Source organism: Malaclemys terrapin, chromosome 12 (assembly GCF_027887155.1).
Source record: "Malaclemys terrapin pileata isolate rMalTer1 chromosome 12, rMalTer1.hap1, whole genome shotgun sequence".
In the NCBI taxonomy this organism is placed as follows: Eukaryota; Metazoa; Chordata; order Testudines; family Emydidae; genus Malaclemys; species Malaclemys terrapin.
Window position 1 is genome coordinate 7,895,994 of NC_071516.1, and position 19,430 is coordinate 7,915,423.

The 19,430-nt window shown below is 44.3% G+C and overlaps 1 long non-coding RNA gene across 5 annotated transcripts in view; it reads right to left on the reverse strand.

The window, feature by feature from the left end:
- LOC128846356 (uncharacterized) overlaps positions 1-19,430 on the reverse strand; it is an 83,991-nt gene that overhangs the window by 16,811 nt on the left and 47,750 nt on the right. For 3 of the 5 annotated variants that reach the window (XR_008446769.1, XR_008446768.1, XR_008446770.1), the window contains exons 2-3: positions 13,027-13,178; positions 288-372 (exon numbers count right to left, since the gene is read on the reverse strand). The exons of 1 other annotated variant lie outside the window; for it this stretch is intronic. This is a non-coding gene — a long non-coding RNA (uncharacterized LOC128846356). The remainder of the gene's footprint in view (positions 1-287; positions 373-13,026; positions 13,179-19,430) is intronic. One more of the 5 variants, XR_008446771.1, reaches the window with a different exon arrangement.

Consider the following 19,430-nt stretch of genomic DNA (forward strand, 5'->3'; position numbering starts at 1 on the left):
CTTTTTAAATCGATCATTCAAAAAATTCAGTTAGTTGCAATGAATCTTCCAGCCATTAGTGCATACAAACATTCAGTATTTGTAAAACATCATTAGTGCGATAAGGGCTAAGTATCATTATTATTACATTGAGTCTAAATGTCTGGCTTCCAAGCTCACTGCATTTTTCACTGAACTCTGAATCTCTAGTAGACTCTGAAGCTGCGGCTCAAATCAGTTTCTTTATGTCACATCTGGGATGACCAAGGTAACAAAATCATGTCAGAGACAATGAGCCGGATGCTCACCTGGAGTAAATCACTGAAAGGCACAGAGCTATGCTGATCTACACCAGCTGCGGCTCTCCAGGTGACCGTTCACTGCAGCAACAGCCTGATGCGACAATGCAGAGAATTGTTAAACAAAATGAAAGCATATAAAGAGCTTTAGAACGAAACGCATCGAACGCCTTACACGGATACTAACAGGACATTTTACACTGGCATTGTGAGCACAGCGCATGGTTCAAAGTCTGCTTTTTTGAATTAGACTCTCTTGCTTAAATAAATGGAGACTTCAGTATATTAAATGATTTAATGCAGTCTGAGCTTTTGCCAGGGATTTCTAATGAAAATGCTGTCCAATATAAAATGCTGGCTAAATTAAACTGTGAAGGGTTTTAATAAACAGCCTGTTGTTATGGTGAACTGTATTAAAGTAATATTTATCTTCATGGTAATGATGTTGCCCTGGGTTTAAACATTTTTATTCGGTTTGAGTTTTCAGATAAAATAGAAGTATTGCATTTAATTTGTCCAGATCTGCAGGGTATGTTCAATGATTGGGCCCAGCCTTTTGCTGGGCAAGTCAGTGGAAGCCTTGGCATTGATTTCGCTGGGAGCAGGATTAGACGCGGTATTTGTTAAGCCTTGGCAAAGAGTTCAGCACTGTGCAGAACACGGAGGGAAATATAGTCCCAGCCTAAAGGGGTGCACAGAATGAGCTCCCAGTCCTGCAACTGTGTCAGCAGAGACCAGTGGTCTCCAACTTTTTGAATTTAAGGGCAACCCAGGATCTACCCTGCCCCTTCCCTGAGACCCCGCCCCTTCCCCAAAGTCCCGCCCCACTCACTCCATCCCCCCCCTCTGTCACTCGCTCTCCCCCACCCTCACTCACTTTCATTGGGCAGGGGTTGGGGTTTGGCAGGGGATGCGGGCTCTGGGCTGGGGCCGAGGGGTTCACAGTGTGGGAGGGGGCTCTGGGCTGAGCTGGGAGCAGAGGGTTGGGGTGCAGGAGGGGTGAGGGTGTAAGCTCTGGGAGGGAATTTGGGTGCAGGAGGGGGCTCCAGGCGGGGGCAGAGTGTTGGGGTAGGGAGGGGGTACAGGGTGCTGGCTCTGGGAGGAGGCTCAGGGTTGGGGCTTGGGGTGCAGGAGGGGGCTTGGGGTGCTGGCTCTGGGATGGGGCTTAGGACTGGGGGTTGGGGTGCAGCCTCCCATGGGGCAGCACTTACCTCCGGTGGCTCCCAGTTGGCGGCACAGTGAGGCTAAGGCAGGCTCCCTGCCTACCTTGGCCCCATGCCGCTCCTGGAAGGGGCCAACACACTCCTGTGGCCCCTGAGGGGTGGGGTGCAGGCGGTACATGGCGCCATGCACTACCCCTCTCTGCAAGCACCACCCACGCAGCTCCCATTGGCCACAGCTCCCCATTCCCAGCCAATGGGAACTGCGGAGGCGGTGCTTGCAGGCAGGAGCTGTGTACGGAGGGAGCCCTCTACCCCGCCCCACCCCTCCCCTGGGGCCACGCTGGCCACTTCCAGGAGTGGCATGGGGCTGGGGCAAGCAGGGAGCCTGTCGTAGCAGCAGCCCTGCTGTGCCGCCAGAGATCGTGATCAACTGGGAGATCCTCTAGGATCGACTGGTTGGTGACCACTGGCATAGATGGCTCCTCTTGTTGAAATGTTTCATAGATTCAGAAATTCCAAGGCCAAAAGGGCCATTGTGATCATTTAGATTGGCCTCCCATATAACACAGGCCATAGGACTGTCCCAAGATAATTTCTAGAGCAGATCTTCTAGAAAAACATCCCATCTTGATTTAAAACGTGTCCATGATGGAGAATCCACCAGAGCCCTTGGTAAATTGTTCCAGTGGTTAATTACTCTCACTATTAAAAATGTACATCATATCTCCAGTCTGAATTTGTCTAGCTTCAACTTCCAGCTGTGTTATACCATGCTCTGATAGATTGAGGAGCCTATTATTAAATCTTTGTTCCTTGTGTAGGTACTTATAGATTGTAATCAAGTCACCCCTTAACCTGCTCTTTGTTAAACTAAATAGATTGAGCTCCTTGAGTCTATCACTCTACGGCATGTTTCCTAATCCTCTAATCAGTCTCATGGCTACTCTCTGAACCTTCTGCAATATATCAACATCCTTCTTGAATTGTGGATCAGAACTGGACACAATATTACAGCAGCAGTCGCACCAGTGCCATAAAATAACCTCTCTACTCCTACTTGAGAGTCCCGTGTTTATGGATCCAAGGACTGCATTAGCCCTTTTGGCCACAGCGTCACGCAGAGCTCACGTTCAGTGGATTATCCACCACAGCCCCCCAATTCTATTCAGAGTCACTGCATCACCCCAGGATTGAGTCCCCCATTGTGTAAGTAGGGCCTACATTCTTTGTTCCTTGATGTAGACATTTAGGGTACGTCTATACTTACCCGCTGGTGCGGCAGCAAGCAATCGATCTTCTGGGATCGATTTATCGCATCTTGTCTAGACGCGATAAATCAATCCCGGAAGTGCTTGCCATCAATGCTGGTAATCCTGCTCCGCGAGAGGAGTAGGCGGAGTCGACGGGGGAGCCTGCCTGCCGCGTGTGGACCTGCGGTAAGTACCTTTAAGTTCGAACTAAGATACTTCGACTTCAGCTACGTTATTCACATAACTGAAGTTGCGTATCTTAGTTCGAACTGGGGGGTTAGTGTGGACCAGCCCTTACATTTAGCCATATTAAAATGCCTATTGTTTGCATGCACCCAGCTCACAGAGCAATACAGCTTGCTCTGTATCAAATGCCCTGTTCTCTTCATTATTTACCACTCCCCCAATTTTTGTGTCATCGGAAAACTTCATCAGGGAGGATTTTATGTTTTCTTCTCTTTTAACATTCCTGTTGTGTGGATCATCCCACCCAGTTTCAGAAATGCCAGGTCAAATTTATGCTCATCCATAAGCAATTCCAATTCCTCTAGTTTGTTACCCAAGCTCCTAGCATTAGTGAAGAGGCAATTAAAGAATTTCTCCTTTTCGTGTTCTTTGGTTAATGTTGGTCTCAACATCTCGATTTCGATTGGCATGGAGCCACACTGAAGTCAGCTGGGCATTTGAGGGGCATGAGAGTCTCTTTGCGTTGTTCCAGTTGCAAGAGCAGGCCCAAATATTTTTTACATCTTCCTTTTCTAAGGGCCACACCTTAGAGCAAGGGCTTCATGGTTTGGCCCTATGTATATAAGCCAATAATAGTGCAACTCAAACAACTTTAATTGGTCCTGATTTCTAGGGTTCAAATCTTATTTAGCCAAATGTATCTGCCATAATAATGGTTCTTTTAAAGAGCAATTCTTTCATTAACTTACCTGTATATTTCTGGAATAACTACCTGGCACTCAAAGAAACATAGGGGATGGGTGGTTGGTACCCATAGCAACTGGAGACACACTCTTCCACCTGGCATGAATGACAGAGGGGATGAGTTGGGGAAGGGCTGAGGGGGGGATTGGAACCAGACTGTGAACCCCTTTGCTCACATGAGAAGTTAATGGGACTGTCCCTATAATTGCTTGTCAATGCGAGTAAGGTGCACCCAGCCTGGTCCTCAATTTCTTACGTTGTTAGTGCTGCTTTGTGCAATCACCTGGTTTCTGCATTTATGGAAAGAAAGCAACATTTGCCATGGGAGCTGATAAACTGGGTATCTCCCAAACTGCGTAGCTGAAATGCTGCAGACGTGCAGCAAAAAAGTGTTTGACAAGCTTGACTGTGTGAGATTCTGATGATCACTCTACTTCCATCATTTCCAAGGTGCCTTATCGAGATATTTTTTCACTTACTGTTTTAGGGATTTTCAGGTGATACAGATGAGTCTCTTCCTTTCAAAGTCCATAAAAGTCAGGCATTAGATTGCCTGAGGGATTGAATATAGGATATAGAGCCTTTAACTCACAGACTGGGCTTGGATTCAGCTAGCGTGAAGCAGTGTGGTCTGCTGGCACCTATCTCAAGCTGCTATCTTCTCCAGAATTTCAGCCTTTTTTCTCTCTCTCTGTCTTTAAGGCTACCTCTACACTAGCACTTATGTCAGCAAAACTTTTGTCACTCAGGGGTATGAAAAAGCACACTACTGAGCGACATCAATTTTGCCAGCATAAGCACTCGTGTGCACAGCGTTATGTTGGTAGGAGGCACTCTCCTGCCGACATAGCTACTGACGCTCGTTGAGCGGGTTTTATGATGTCGACTGGAGAGCTCTCTCCCATCAGCATAAAGTGACTACATGAGGACTCTTACAGTGGTACAGCTATGCTGGCACAGCTGTGCCGCTGTAAGCCTGTAAGTGCCGACATGGCCTAAGTGTCTAGCTGTTCTGGTTGTAAAGGAAACCTTATAAATGTGAACTGAGTGTAACCAATGCAGAGGTATCCGGGTGAGTCTGCAGAGAGCCTGGAACAATAGCTCCAAGAGGTGTGAACTGCCATAATTCATCTCAGAGAGGTGTTAACTGGGATGCCTAGTGATGGTCACTTACATGGCAAGATTGTTAACTCTTTCAGAAGGAAAGGAGAGGGAGGGTCACCAGCACCTCCCCCTCTCCTCCAGTGCCTCTCTCCTGCCGCCATCAGCTGTTCTGCGGTGTGCAGGAGGCGCTGAGGGGGAGGGAGGAGGACTGAGAGCAGGCTGCACTCGGGGGAGGGGGCAGAGTGGGAAGAGGCAAGGTGGTGTTGGGGCTTTGGGGGAAGGAGTAAAGTGGGAGTGGTGTCTGGGGTGGAGATGGGGTGAGCACACTCCCTCCCCCCGGAACATTAGAATGTCGGCGCCTATGCACAGACTTGTGTGATTTACTGTAACCGACTTCTCATTTTGCTGACAGAAATGTGTGGTACCCTTGGGACATACCACCACTTGCTTTTATCCCCCGTCAAAAAGGAGCACATGGGCACATTCCCGCCCCAGAGAGGGGAAGCCAAGCCCTAGGAGGCCAGTGGAGCCCAGTCCTATTCTGAATATCTGCACATACTACTGTGAGCAATATCTCATTTTGATGACTCACCTGGGCAGAGCTGATTTTTGTGGGTGGAGCCTGACAAATGACCTGTTTTTCCCCTCAATTACACCCCGGCTCATCAGTTTGAATCCTGGTAGACTCAACTGCTTTACCAAGCGGTGGCTGTCCGGTGGCCTCAGGGAAATGAGGCTGGTGAACCCAGTCCAGTTCCTAATACACACCTACCCACAGAATCATCACAGAAACCACCATCGCCATATGTACCAGCTGGCATCTGTACTGACTGTCTAAGCAGGGAACCCAAACACAGAATGGACGTGGAGTCTAATCTGTCACCGAGAAATCACAGCTCCTCTGTGTCACAACTGAGGCACATCGACAAAGAGGTGTGGGGAAGCTGCCCTGCCCCCGAGGGATCTGTGGATAAAAAGATGATCCTCATCTGCAGTTCTGCGAATCTAGCACTTTTCAAGACCGCAAACGGCAGTGCGGAGGGGTTACAGTCTGAAGTTGCAGGGAGCAATTTTGTATTTTTCTCCAAGAAGATCTTTGAAGCAAGTAGGCAACTGGTGTGGATGGTGCCTTTTACCTTTCGCTCTCACACTTATTATCTTGTGTAGATTGGTATCCTCTAAGTGAGTGTATTGAGCCAATGAAGTATTTGGAGGTTCGACTCATTAAAATAATCATTTTGTTTGGGGGCTGAACTACGATGATTTTAACAGACCCTTGTTAAAAAATTATAGCAATTCTGTCTTTTTGTTCTGTGTTTGTACAGCGCCTGGCACAGTGGGGTCCTGGTCTCTGACTGGGGCTCCCAGGTAGAATGGCAATACAAATAATCATCATTATAATTCTGTTGCTGAAGGTCACAAACAGTTTGTGGCCAGGGCACGGAACAAGAGGCTTTATAGATTTTTTCATGAAGCTGATTTATTAACAGCTGGATTGCATGTAATATTAAGCTAAGATGATGCTCCCGTACTCATATAGCAGCAGCAGCAAAATAATACAACTGTCCAGATCCAACCCTGTGAGCTGGGTGAGTGGGCATTTCTCACTCGTCCCTCTCTCCTCAAGTAAACATCTTCTTTTTCATTCCAATATAGTATTTTGGGGAGAATGGGAAGAAGAGAAGTACAAGAGAACAGGACCTACAATATGTAAAATTAGTTACACAATGGCCTTGGGCTGCTCTAAATTATGCATCTTCATTTCTGGGAAAATGTTCAAGTTTGTCTTTATCCTTGAACGACTCCTTTGCAGCCTTCTTCCCTTTCTGAGATGCCTCTGCTGTGAGTTTATGGGTTTCCTCTCCTTGCTTTATGTCATTCTCTAAACAATTTTGAGGCTTTTTAAAATCAGGACACTATGGGTGAAATCACTGATGTGCAGAGGAAGGATTTGGGGCTTCCATTACTGTGTTACCTGTGCACTTCACAATTTTTAATGTAATTATCCTCACAATACCCCTTTGAGCTAGAGCAGTGCTGTTAACCCCATTTTACAGCTTGAGAATTGAGGCACAGAGAGACTAAGTGCCTTGCCTAAAGAAGTCTGTGGTGGAGCAGGAAATTGAAAGGTCTCCCAGGCCAGCACCCTACCCACTAGATCGTTCTCTTCCTCTACTGGCTTTTTTTCCCAGGGAGAAAACTAAGCTATTATGTGAGAGTTTCTTCTACATGAGCTTTGTAAGTGGTCTTATGGTTTTGACCAACAAAGCTGGGGAGGCAGTATAAATCAGACCTAAACCTATCAGAAGTGAACTCTTGGTGAGATCAGTTATTCTCTTCATCTCTAAGCTCGAATGTGCTCGGCCATAAGAAATGGTAAATGAATTTATCAGGATGGCTATGACCAATTCCAATGGAGGGCTGGGAATATGGACCCTGTATTCAGTGGAGACCCAGTGCAGAGAATGGAGCGCAGAGGTGACATGTTTGTGGCAACTTATGCAACTCAGCAGGCAGACTGCTGCATTTTGGCCCAGTTCACAACGCATCTACAAGATCATGGTTTGTTTGACTTTATTATTCATATTTACCCCCTTTTGTCTAAATGGGCCATTAAGGAATATTCTAAATTCAGACTGGGTTGCTTAGTGTGTTTCACCAGATAAGTCACATTCTGTTCCAGCATGAATACCGACAGTCACATGCACACCTGGAGGGGCCCCATCATGTAGGGAGCTTCGAGAACTGGGGGAAGTCACCACACTTCAGGACATTCTGAATGCAGAGCTCACAAGACTTGTCCACTGGAAGTAGTTGTAACTAAGGGTTTCAAAAACTGAACCTAAGAATACTAAAGCAAGGCTGGGTGTCCCTTATAATCCAAGGAACTCACTGGCTCCTACCATCATTATTTTGTTGTTCCTTTCGTTTTCTTGCTATTGTTATTCTGATCCCATTAAATCCATTGTAGTTAAATTACAAGACTTTATTGCCTGATTGGGCATTGAGACATAAAACACAGGAATGAAATGGCTAAAGTGAATTCCTTTAAAAATGCCACTAAGGGTCTATCTTCACTACAGAGTCACCTTGTGTTATCTACACTCCAGTTACTCCTGTCCCAAGGGGCCACGCTGCAAAATACTACTTGATTTGGTGTGTCTACACTGGCGCTACGCTCGCTTATGTGTGGCAGTTATACTTCTGGGGGCATATCCCATGATTCTTTTGTGCGGCAGTAAGCTGAGCTGTTCTGTGAATCCTTTCCCAATGAATTGTGGGAGAACGTATCTGTCCTTTCTGGGTGCACAGAGAATTATGGGAAGGCACTGGAGTACTAGTGGGACTCAAGTGGAGCTAGCCTGTGTCCACATTTCAGAGTCATGTTAGCAGCTGAAGAACTGTGTTAAATCAAGCTTTAGGCTATACCCTCGGACAGGCCAGCCAACTGGAGTTAAAAGCACCTCCACACTTGACTAAAGGGGTTGTGTGTTGCATACGGGACTCAAGTGCGGGGCAACACTTGAGTTGTAACTCGAGTTAACTCTGCAGTGAAAACAAGCACTGAAAAAAATAGTTTGCATCATTCTCTCAGCTCCAGTTTCCATGTCCAAGCCCTGAACTAGACAGACTTCCTAAGGGTTCAGATTCTGTTGCAGCTTTCAGGTTCTGGGGCACCCGGTATTGGCCACTGTCGGAAGACAGGATACTGGGCTAGGTGGACCTTTGGTCTGACCCAGCATGGCTGCTCTTTTGTTGTTTTTAGAAGACATGTTTGCACACTAAATGCAGATCTGTTTGCATCCCATGTGTAACAGATGGGAAGAGTGTTTGCAATTCAGACAACAGCGCTTGGCAAAATCCCTCTCTCATTCCTAGAGAAGATGGGGAGACAGTACCAAAGATGTATAAACCTTGTGTCCATGTTCAGGGTAAATCAGATGGATCAGCACTGACCTTGCTTGATATAGTAGCAAATGTGATAATGATATTAGCCTTTTCTTAATTAAAACACTTAAGAATTCTCTAGCATTTTCCATCTTTATGACACTTTCCAGCCATTAACTAATTGATCCTTACCACACTTCTGAGAGGCAGGTGTTATCCTCCATTCAACAGAGGGGGAAATTGAGGCCCAGAGATACATAAAGTGACTTATTCAAAGCTACAATGAGGATCAGCTTTAGCGCTGGTATTAGAATTTAGAGGCTCCTGGCTCCCAGGCCTGTACTCAGCTCCTACAACCAACCCCCTTTCTCTTTTTAAATTGTTCTTACTCTTTTTGAAAATGTAACTTTGCTTCTGTGAGCAGCAAACCACATGTAAGTGTGGGCTCACACCCCTCTAGGTGCTGCAGTAGATCTATTTGCCAGCAGCAGCAGCTACTAACTTTTTTAAATAGTTAAAACAACAACTCTGTCTTGCGGGCTAAGGGAATAAACAGGAGATCAGAGTCTATTTGGGTAAGGATAAGGGAGCTTTGAAATTAAATCCATAACACTAAGTTGTTATAACTTCTCTAGATACTATTAGTTCTAAGAAGAGCACCTCAATTTGGATGGGTGGATAGTAGCAGCTGCTTTAGGAAACAAAATACCCTGGTGGCCTTAATTTATAGGGGTGCAGGGAGGGCATAGCTAGCAACTGCACTCTGCATTGGTCAGCCCATGTATCAGTCTCTCCTGTGCCATGCACCATAGAGTTGAGCAAGGTAGTTACAGAGGATTGCTGGAGGATTGGGAATTCTCCAATTGCAGTAAGGACGGGGGTGGGAATCCATTCTGAGTTTTTCCAATTGTGCATGTTTATATAATGCTTCTAGCAGCCCTTGGCATTCCTGCGAGTATAGCTGGTTCTTATATGAGGAAACTTTGTCAGATAAAAACAATTCAGTGTGACTGGGTTGTAATTAAAATATAAACCATTTCATGGTCTGAATGGTTTCTTCCTTAAGCATGGGTATAAAGCCCCAAACCCAGGCTGACCCCACCAATTTGTTTTTAGAAAAGGTGGGAGGGGAGTGTCTTTATTAGATGTAAAAAGGGTGGGGGAGAGGGATAGCTCGGTGGGTTGTGTACTGGCCTGCTAAACCCAGGGTTGTGAGTTCAATCCTTGAGGGGACCATTTAGGGATGGGGGCAAAAATCTGTCTGGGGATTGGTCCTGCTTTGAGCAGGGGATTTTGCTAGATGACCTCCTGGAGGTCCCTTCCAACCCTGATATTCTATGATTCTATGAAATTAGAGGTGGCTAAAGTATCTTCTGCAGAGCAGTTGCTGCTGGTCTGTGGAGAGCTGGCTGGTTGCGTGACTCCTAAAGTTTACAGGTGCTGAACTTCAGCTGGGGGTGTGCGGATTCTCAGCACAGCTGAAAATCAGGCTTCTGAGGCTATCTATCCTCCTTGTTTGTAGTTGAAAACCTGCATTAAAAAACTCTAATGATGCCTCTTAAAACTTTCCTGAGGCTTTTTATCCATGTAGGCAGTCCCTGGAGTCAGGGCTGGTATGTAATTAGAACTGGGAAAAGAGATGGTCCAAGTGACTGTGAGCAGGCAGGGAAAGAGCAATACTACAATCTCACTATGAAGATGGGCACGAAGTCTGAGAGCCCTGGCTCAAGTGCTTTTTGCTTAATTGATATGATTTGGTGTTTGCCATCGCTTTGTCCATGAGGGCCTCGTTTTTCATTGAAAACTTTTTTTTTTTTTTTTTACAAAAGCCTTTAAATTTCATTAGTTTGCACTTAAAAAAATAAATTTGGCATAATCAGGGAGCTTTTATGGTCTGGCTGCGATAGCGTGACCTGACTGGCAGCAAATCAGCACTTCCACAGACTTTGATGATTAGGAACTTGGGTTTCAAGTTTTAAAAAAAAAAATACATGAGTTGACTTTCAATGTAATTCCTGCTTCCTATTCATTTCTGAATCATGAGTCATTAACCATGTATTTCTACGGCTGACAATTTTTCATCGGGCCTACCCTACTGACACAACCCTGTATTGTCATATTCCTGGAAGATTCTGCCTTTGTTGACCTACGCACACTTCTCTGCGGTGTGGGACATTTGTATAGCATGGGTCTGGGATTCTCTAATTAGGCACATCCAAGTTCTTCACACAGAAAGGTCACAGTCTTGAGAAAGTGTGACTAATGGCATATAAATGTCTCATGAATGGTGACTTATGTCATCTTTTTACATTAAAGCATCTCCTTGTCTTATATAATATTCAGGTTTGGTTTTTTTCCTCCACTCTTTTTACCATTGCAGACAGCCAAAGGTTAAAGTATGGCAGGATCCAACCATTTGCTCAAGTACCAGTAGGGACTTAAATAAATGCCATTTATTTTCAATTTAAGGTGAGCTTTCGCTCAATGTGAAAATACTGGCAATTTCAATAATAAACCTATAGCCAAGTAAAAGAAAGTGGAGTCAATTCTGTTCTCTGTGTAAATCTGGAGTGACTCTGTGCCCTGTCCTGGGAGGTGCTGAGTTACTTGTGCTCAGCACTAATTGGGGAATATGGGAAAGTTCTCAACAAACACTCATGATGGCCATCAGTCCACCATCTTGAAAAGCAGCCCAAGCAGGGAGGCTGCTTTAATAGGCTTCAGAGTCTTATTTATATTCCCTTTGAATAAATGCAGCTGATACTTAAAATCGACAGATTTAATGACAGCAGGCTGGCAAAAGGCCAGAACTGCAAATAGTGCCACTAAAAGTCTTCACTGCTATAAAATTTGTTTAATGTAAGAAATCATATTGGGCCGTTTTTTGCCTGGCATTTTTATAATTAGCAGGAGAAATCTTCATCTCATCCCTCAGGAGCAGCCAACGTTTTATGGGATGCTGCTGTCTTCCAATGAGAAATGGAGGAACAGATTTTATTTTATTTTATTTTTAAGGGGAAGAGGGAATGTTAAGCACAGCAACTTCGGAGGAGCTTTAACCATATGTCTTTGCCCAATCCCCACACTTTTCAGGGGAGGTTATGGAAAATATGCTCTTACTTTACATCCCTATGTGATTCCATGTGAATAGCTGAAAATATCTGCAGGAAGATATTGGAGTAATGGCACTGGAGTAATTCCATTTACACTAGAGTAAATGAGCAGGGTCTGCACCATAAACATTGAACCACATGCTATGCTAATCATTTTCAGTGTTTTTCCTTTTCTCCTACTTGCCATGTGTAAGAGGGGTTAGTTTGCAATCCTTTGTGATATTTCCTCCCTTCATCTTAGTTATGCGCAATGTGCCTCAGGGGGCACGAGACCAGGATTCATCACCCAAAGTTCTTCCGCTGGTTGGATCATTCGTCTCCCCTGGCTTGGGCTGGGTACTGATGGGGAGTGCAACGTGAATGCGGATCCATTTCCTCCCAGTGCAGCATTCTATATGGCGGCCATGCATCATGCTGCTACTGCCAGTGCTTCCCCTGAGCAGGTGTGTATGTTGTGGCTTCATAGACTGAGTTAATTGCACCTTCCTTTGGATTGCTTTTCCGGTGTCCCACCCACCACCTCTTGGGATCTACCCCTGCATCACTGACATCAGTGGGAGCTTGGCCATTTATTTCAGTGGGGGCAGGATCAAGCCCCTTGATATGTCAATAACATTCCTTTTGCCCACTCACTGAATGCCAAAGCCGTGCGTGTAACCACCAGCCCCATCTATAGTATGTCCATCATGGGTCTGATCCACTGGAGTAAACAGCAAGAGTTCTATTGACTTCAACGGGCTTTGGATTAGGCCATTCGAGACCAGTTTACATTCAAGCTGCATTTAACCACTGCAAAATTTGGCCCATTGCATGGGTGATAAAACACCTAATTCATTAAAGGGACCATATCACATTTTTATATCTATTCCTTTTTAAAAAAATATCTCCACTGTATGTGATGTCATCTGAAAACTACCTATAACAGGTACCTAAAATTGCCTATTTTGTGCCTTTTTCAGATTTTTTTTCTTCCTAAAATGAGCCCGGCTGTTTTGTTTTTCTCTAAATACAAGAATGATAAGTTCCTCTGACAATATATAGTGCAGCCTATTGCACCTTGTGGCTCAGAATCATCGGAGAGCTCCCATACCATATCCCACAGGACCCCCATCTTCCTCTGCAATATGAAACTGGTCCCAGCTATGCGCTTCACTGTTTTTTTAATAAGAACTAGTTCATCCATCCCTAATGTCCATTACACAGACCCTTGTCTTTCCCTGGCTCATTTGATCAAGAGCCTGAACTACTTGAGAGTCCTCCATTAAACTGAGCTGATGGTTGTTAGCGCTACTGTGCTTACCCCTCTCAGGAGTGGCAGTCACAGCCTTGCAACCGTGGGGAGGCTGATGGGTCCAGAGTTTCTTTATATATGATGATGCGCAGGCATTCTTCGGGGTCCTCTTGTTGAAACAGCTTTGTCAGCTGGGTGCCACACTTCAGGAAAGAGGTGGACTAGTGGAAGGAGAGCAACAAACATGATAGTTCTGGATTTCTAAACCCTTTATGAGGAAAGACTTTTTAAAAACAGGGCATGTTTAGACTTGAGAAGAGAAGATTGAGGGGCGGGCCTGAAAGTCTTCACCTATGTTAAGGGCTGTTATAAAGAAAATGGTGATTAATTGTTCTCAGTCTCCAGTGAAGGTAGGACAAGAAGCAATGGGCTTAATCTGCAGAAAGGGAGATTTAGGTTAGATATTAGGAAAATCTGTCTTATTATAAACATGGTTAAGCTCTGGAACAGGCTTCCCAAGGAGGCTGTGGAATCCTCATCACTGGAGATTTTGAAGAACAAGTCACCCAAACACCTGTCAGGGTAATTTACTTGCCCATGCTCTTTCAAGACATAGGCACCCTTGTATGCAGAAATGGCAGAGTACACTATATGCTTTTTACTGAAAGATATGCCAGTTGACTTAGGGCAGACTTCTCAGGATGTTGGATTGAGCAAGGTGATACATGCTGTACACGTGGGTTGGCCCAACCCAGTCCTTAAGTAAACATCATTTACATTCTACAAAATGTGTTCTGAATTCCGAGTGAAGACGTGCTTCTCGATGTATCTTATGCAGAGGAGCATGGGTGCTAATTCCAGCAGCAATGCAACAAGCAGTCCTGGATGTGGCTTATGAAGTTCATTTAGAAGTTACAAAGATGGAGGAATTTCTGCCTAGTTTTGCTTGGTGGCCAGGGCTGCACTAAGACATTGAGCATCATATGACGTCATGCTTAGCCTGCACAATGCATAGAACTACTGTTCCTCTGGCCCCTTTGAAACTGGTAGTCATAGACAGCCCATAGCAGAGAATTGCAGCTGGGTACAACTGGCACCTTGATTGTTGACTGTTACCCCTTTGCACTCATAATTTCACAAGGCAGCTCAAAGGAGCTCATTTCTCGCCTAATCACTTTATTTTCTATGTTTGGCCTAGCAGAGAGCCTTGTTTCAGATAATGGGATACCTTTTCTATCAGGAGAGTTTGAAGGCTTTCTGACAATTATTGATACAGTACATTACAAGTCTGCTGTGTCCATACCTAAGGAAACGGGATAGTGCAGAGACTGCATGGGACTCCAAAGAAGCATGTTGCTTGCATACTGGAGGAACATCGAGATACACCTCTCCCTCTTGCATGAAGTTATGCTTTATATGATATTCAGACTATACCTTATGAAAATACTGGAGAAACCCCATTCTATCCGTTCCTCAGCTGACCTGTGAGGACCAAATTGTCTATGCTGATGAACCTTTTCCATCGCACCCCTTTGTCATCCTTGAAGCCTATTGCTTGAAGCCTTGATGTAACTAGAAAATATGTGAGTTTCAACAAGTATATCCATGCAAGACTCCAGGCATTCTATCGTGTACAAGCAGGGGATGTTAAGTGAGGGCCTGGAAGCATTTTTGATACTTGAGGTGCAATCTTGTGGGCTGCAGGGTAAGGCATGTGAGGACAACAGCAAGACATACCGCCTACTGAAAGAAGAACAGGGAGCAGGAAGATGACAGACACACCAATCTTCACATATGCCCAACTGCTTTGTTCAATCGGTCCCTAAACTCACACCATTTATTTTGTTAAAGCAGAAGAAAAATGGAGTAAGAGAAATAAAAATATTTAACTGGTTTATGATAAAAGCGGGGGGTGGGGGAATGCTGACAGAAGTTTTTCTCTCTGTCTTTTGTTCTTTCAACTCTTAGTCTTTCCTTTTTTCAGATACATCCCCCCCACACACACATACACTCCCCAAAGGAGCATGAAAAATTGAAAGCCTGGGGAATGCAATATCTCCCCTCAGACAGAAGTGAAAAGTACAGATGCAGACATTTATTTACCGAAACTGGGATAACTCGATCATAAAAAAGTGAGTGTGTCTTGTTCAATTGCCTCAGTGCACACTGGGACCTGGAAAGGCACAGGAAAGCCAATCCTTTGATATAGTTTTGAAATCATATCTGATGCACATGATGTATGAAGCTGCACAAAGAATCTATTCCAGTGGATGCAGGCTGCTCCCACAGCTTAGCTGCACCATTTCACTGCGGAACCATGTAGCCAGCATGCAGAAATTGCCTGGGCTGTGCTTTCCCAGGGTCAGGAGAAAATTAAGCCTATAAAGACAATAGTTGCCATTTGTCCTCTTTCAGGGTTATAACCAAGTCTTGTGTAAAAGAGGCACCTTTGTTTGCAGTATGTGCGTTTCGACTTGTATTTCACCCTTCCTTCGTTTTAGGCTTCCCCGAAGGCTCCTTTGTGCTGCTGTGGAGTTTGACCTTGCAAACTGTTTGCGGATGTTTGTTGAGGAGTGAATCTGAAGGCTAAGTATCTGGCTACAGAGGTTGTGTGCAGCTGCACTGTGCCCATTGGGACACTGCGCGTGGAAACAGCAAAGGCCAAGGTCAGGTTTAAAAGGATTTGGGGGAAAGGTTAGCATTGCTTAGATGCAGACATTTTTTTGGTGGCATCTAGGAACAGTGCCCCTGAACCTCTGAATTAAATTAACCCTGTGAACGAACACACACACACACACACACACACACACACACACACTGCACTATAATAGAGTTGTATGGCTTCTCTTTTTACCATCCCTCTTCAAAGCAGGAATTTCTTACTATACAATTGTAGTCTATGTATGTATTTCTGAAAGTAATAGTATATGCTTATTGCTGAATTCCAACCCTGGAAAGGACCTTGAGATGATCTGGCTAACCTCTTTAATAAAACAAACAAAAACCACAGGGCCAAATTCAGGACTGCAGAAAAGCAGGTACAATCCTGTGCACTGAAGCGAGTGGAATTGCAGCCACCAGTTGTCTCCCAGCTACTGTTGCCAATGCAGAAGTTTGGGTCCTTGGGTTTGGACTATGTCGTTGTTTGGGATGGGGCAACAATGGTTTGATAATGATACTGTCTGAGATTGTTCAGATCCAAATATATTAGATTCAAAGCAGTCAACATTTCCACTCATTTTATTCCTTCATGATAAAAAGCAACCTGCCAGTATTTTGTCACCTTGAAAAATAGCACAGGCAACATAAAAGGTGTTCAAGAGCTTACAGGAGCCCTGTTTTGTGTGTGAAGGTGAGGGAGGAGACTGGCCAAGAGTCATAGGAATTTGAGCTCTCCCCATCCTTTTCCAGGATAGGCTACAAACCAAAGTCTAGGTCATGTGAGGGCCTCATGTTTTCAATCTTGCTTTCATTCTAGTACACCTCTACCTCGATATAGCGCTGTCCTCGGGAGCCAAAAAATCTTACCGCATTATAGGTGAAACTACGTTATATCGAACTTGCTTTGATCCACTGGAGTGTGCAACCCCGCCCCCCAGAGCACTGCTTTACTGCATTATATCCGAATTCGTGTTATATTGGGTCACGTTATATCGGGGTAGAGGTGTACCACCAACATAGGTTGGTATGTCCTGTAAATCTCTGATTAGCCAGGCTTGCAAATGGCTAAGGCTAGCAAAAATGTTCCTCAGCTGCCATAGGAGTGCTATTAGGAAAGATTGCCGGAAGCTCATAGATGTGGTTTTTCAAGGAATTTCAATGGGAACTAGATGCCTAGCTCCCTTAGGTTCCTTTGAAAATCCCAACTTACGCTTCCTACTTCCAGAGCCCAAATATTTTCCTCCTCAACCGCCTTAATGCAGCAGAAGGAATGTGGGGTGTGGAGAGGTTGGGGGTCCCTTGAGGGAGGCAAGAAGACTGGATCAGACAAATAAAGCTTCAGTAATAATATAAACCATATAAACAAGTCACTTTGATATGGGAAAGTTTGGTTGATTCTAGTTCCGCAGCTGTCCAGAAAATGTGTGTCACTGGAGCTGTCTACCCGTATTTTACAGCAAGAACACAAAACTGGCCTTTTTTTCCTTTCCTTTCCTTTCTAGTAACCTGCTCCTATGGACCAAGGAACACTATTGTGCTGTAATATAAAAAGTGAAGAATTGCTTATTGAGTGCAGAGCCAGGTGAACAATGCAACACTCTATTAATGAATATTCAATCCAATTTGAATGGCAATTTGATTCTGTTGCAACCCTTTCCGTGAACGTTTGAGCATACATGATTTACTACAATGAGGATGTAAATATACATTCAAAGCAAATTCTGAATTGCACAATTAACTGATAACAGTGAATTTTTGAATTGTGGATTTCAAAGTTTACGCTTGAAAAAGCAATTTGAAATTGAGATTAGTTACATACAGCAAATTGTCCAGTCGGGGGAAAGAAGCCATATCATGTGAGTCATGGAAGCAATTGAAACAATGTGAATTTCTAATAATGACTATTCACAATGCACAAACAATCTGCAGACTAAGAATTATTTGCTAAAGTAGTCAGCAAACAATTTAGAACAATGAATACATTGGAGGATTTCGCACTGTGCTTGCAGAGAATTCACAAACAGAAAAGGAGGTGAAACTCATTGAATAAGGTTGAAACTTTTAAAGAGGCCCAAATCTAATTGGCCTAAATTATTAATTACAAATGATTCATCCAACACTAATTGAATGTCCTGTTTTGCTGAGCTAAAACCAACTCTATAATGTCCTGTTAACCTACTGGGCTCATCTCCAGAGCAAGTTGTACTGTTGTTTCCTCTCTCATTTCTCCACTTCTCTTTGAGTCTGTCTTCCCTTATTCTTTCTTTACAGAGAGAGAGAAAGAAGGGGATTTTCAAACCAGAACAAGTTTGAGGATTTCTTTTTTTCCTCACGTATTTGATATGAGAAAACTAAAGAACCTGAGCTACAACTGAGAATACTGCTCAAATTATCATATAATTGCTTGAAGAAAGATTTAACAGGTAGTTCTGATTGCAGGTATCTGTACCTGTGACAAATGATTTCTGAAGTTAGATTCAAGGAACATCAAACTTTCAAAAGGTCACTTATCTAGGGCTTTTATTTTATTTCCATATGCAAAAGAAAGTTGTTTTTTTTTTAAAGTTAATTTAAGGCAAAATATTCATGAGAGAATTGGAAAAAGATTGAAGTGTTTTGTTTTAAAAGGACTGATTCTTGAAGCCATAAAGTATGAAAGAGAGGAAGGAAAACACTTCAAGGGGAAGACCCACAATATCATCTTAGACTTTAAAGCTGTTCCAACAGGCTAAGCATTTGAGGGAAAAATAGAGCACAAAGCTGTTTGTGATAAGTTGCACCTCTTATCGGCAAACTGTCATCTGTCTGGAGTGAGAACATTTTGTCCACCCTACCAAAACGAGTCAGAAAAATGGGATAAAAACAAAAGTATAAATCAGAATGGAAGCTGGACACAGAACTTAAATGACAGCAATTGGCCAGCCAGGATCACTGTACAACTCAATGTCAGATGTGACAGAATTATATTGTCGACTTTAGGTTAGGAATCATGTGTGAGCATATGTTGGACATAAGGACAGGCACCCAGATGCATTTCCACATTCGCTACTCGGTCAGCTAGAGGTTGGGGCCTAGGCACCCATATACGTGGCATCTGTAGGACCACAGAACGGTACCATGTTTTGGAGCGGAGGAAGGTGTTCCTGGGTATTTCAATTGGAAGGTACCTTTCAGCACTGCAGGTTGTTTTATGCCACGGGCCCACAGAATGTTGTGTTCCTTTGCAGACTGCAAAGTGGTACAAAGGTCAACAGTGCAGAGACAAACTGCATCCTGCATTGAGCCCAACTCTGCAGCCTCTGCATTACATAAATCTCCCCTTGATTTCAGCTGGAGCTGCATGGGTGCCATCGCTGCCAACTCAGGCCCTTTATGTTTACAGAAATAAATAAATAAATAGACGTTCTGAGAGATTCTTTAGTGCAATTTCTGAGGAGGGAGTGAATTGACCTGCTGCAGTAGCCCTCTTGGTTGCCGTGTCTCCCTCCCTACACCCCCCCTTCCACAGGACAAATGGTTTCCTGGTGGATACGCACAGCCATGGATCCATTATCCTGCCCATCTCACCCTGCTTCCAAAACCACCCTTTGCACTGGGGTGCACAGAGCCCTCCTGGAGCTGTGCTCACTGAAATGCAGGAAGTACAGGTCCCTGGAGCAGGATCTTCATTCCCCACCGTGCACGTGTGCACACATGCACACAGCAGAATATTGCATTGGTCCCATGCCTTCTGTGTCTTCTATGAGAAGAAGCCTTCTGGGGGTTGTGGGAGGAAAACAGGGCACGATTTATTCCCATGGTTTATTGTCCTC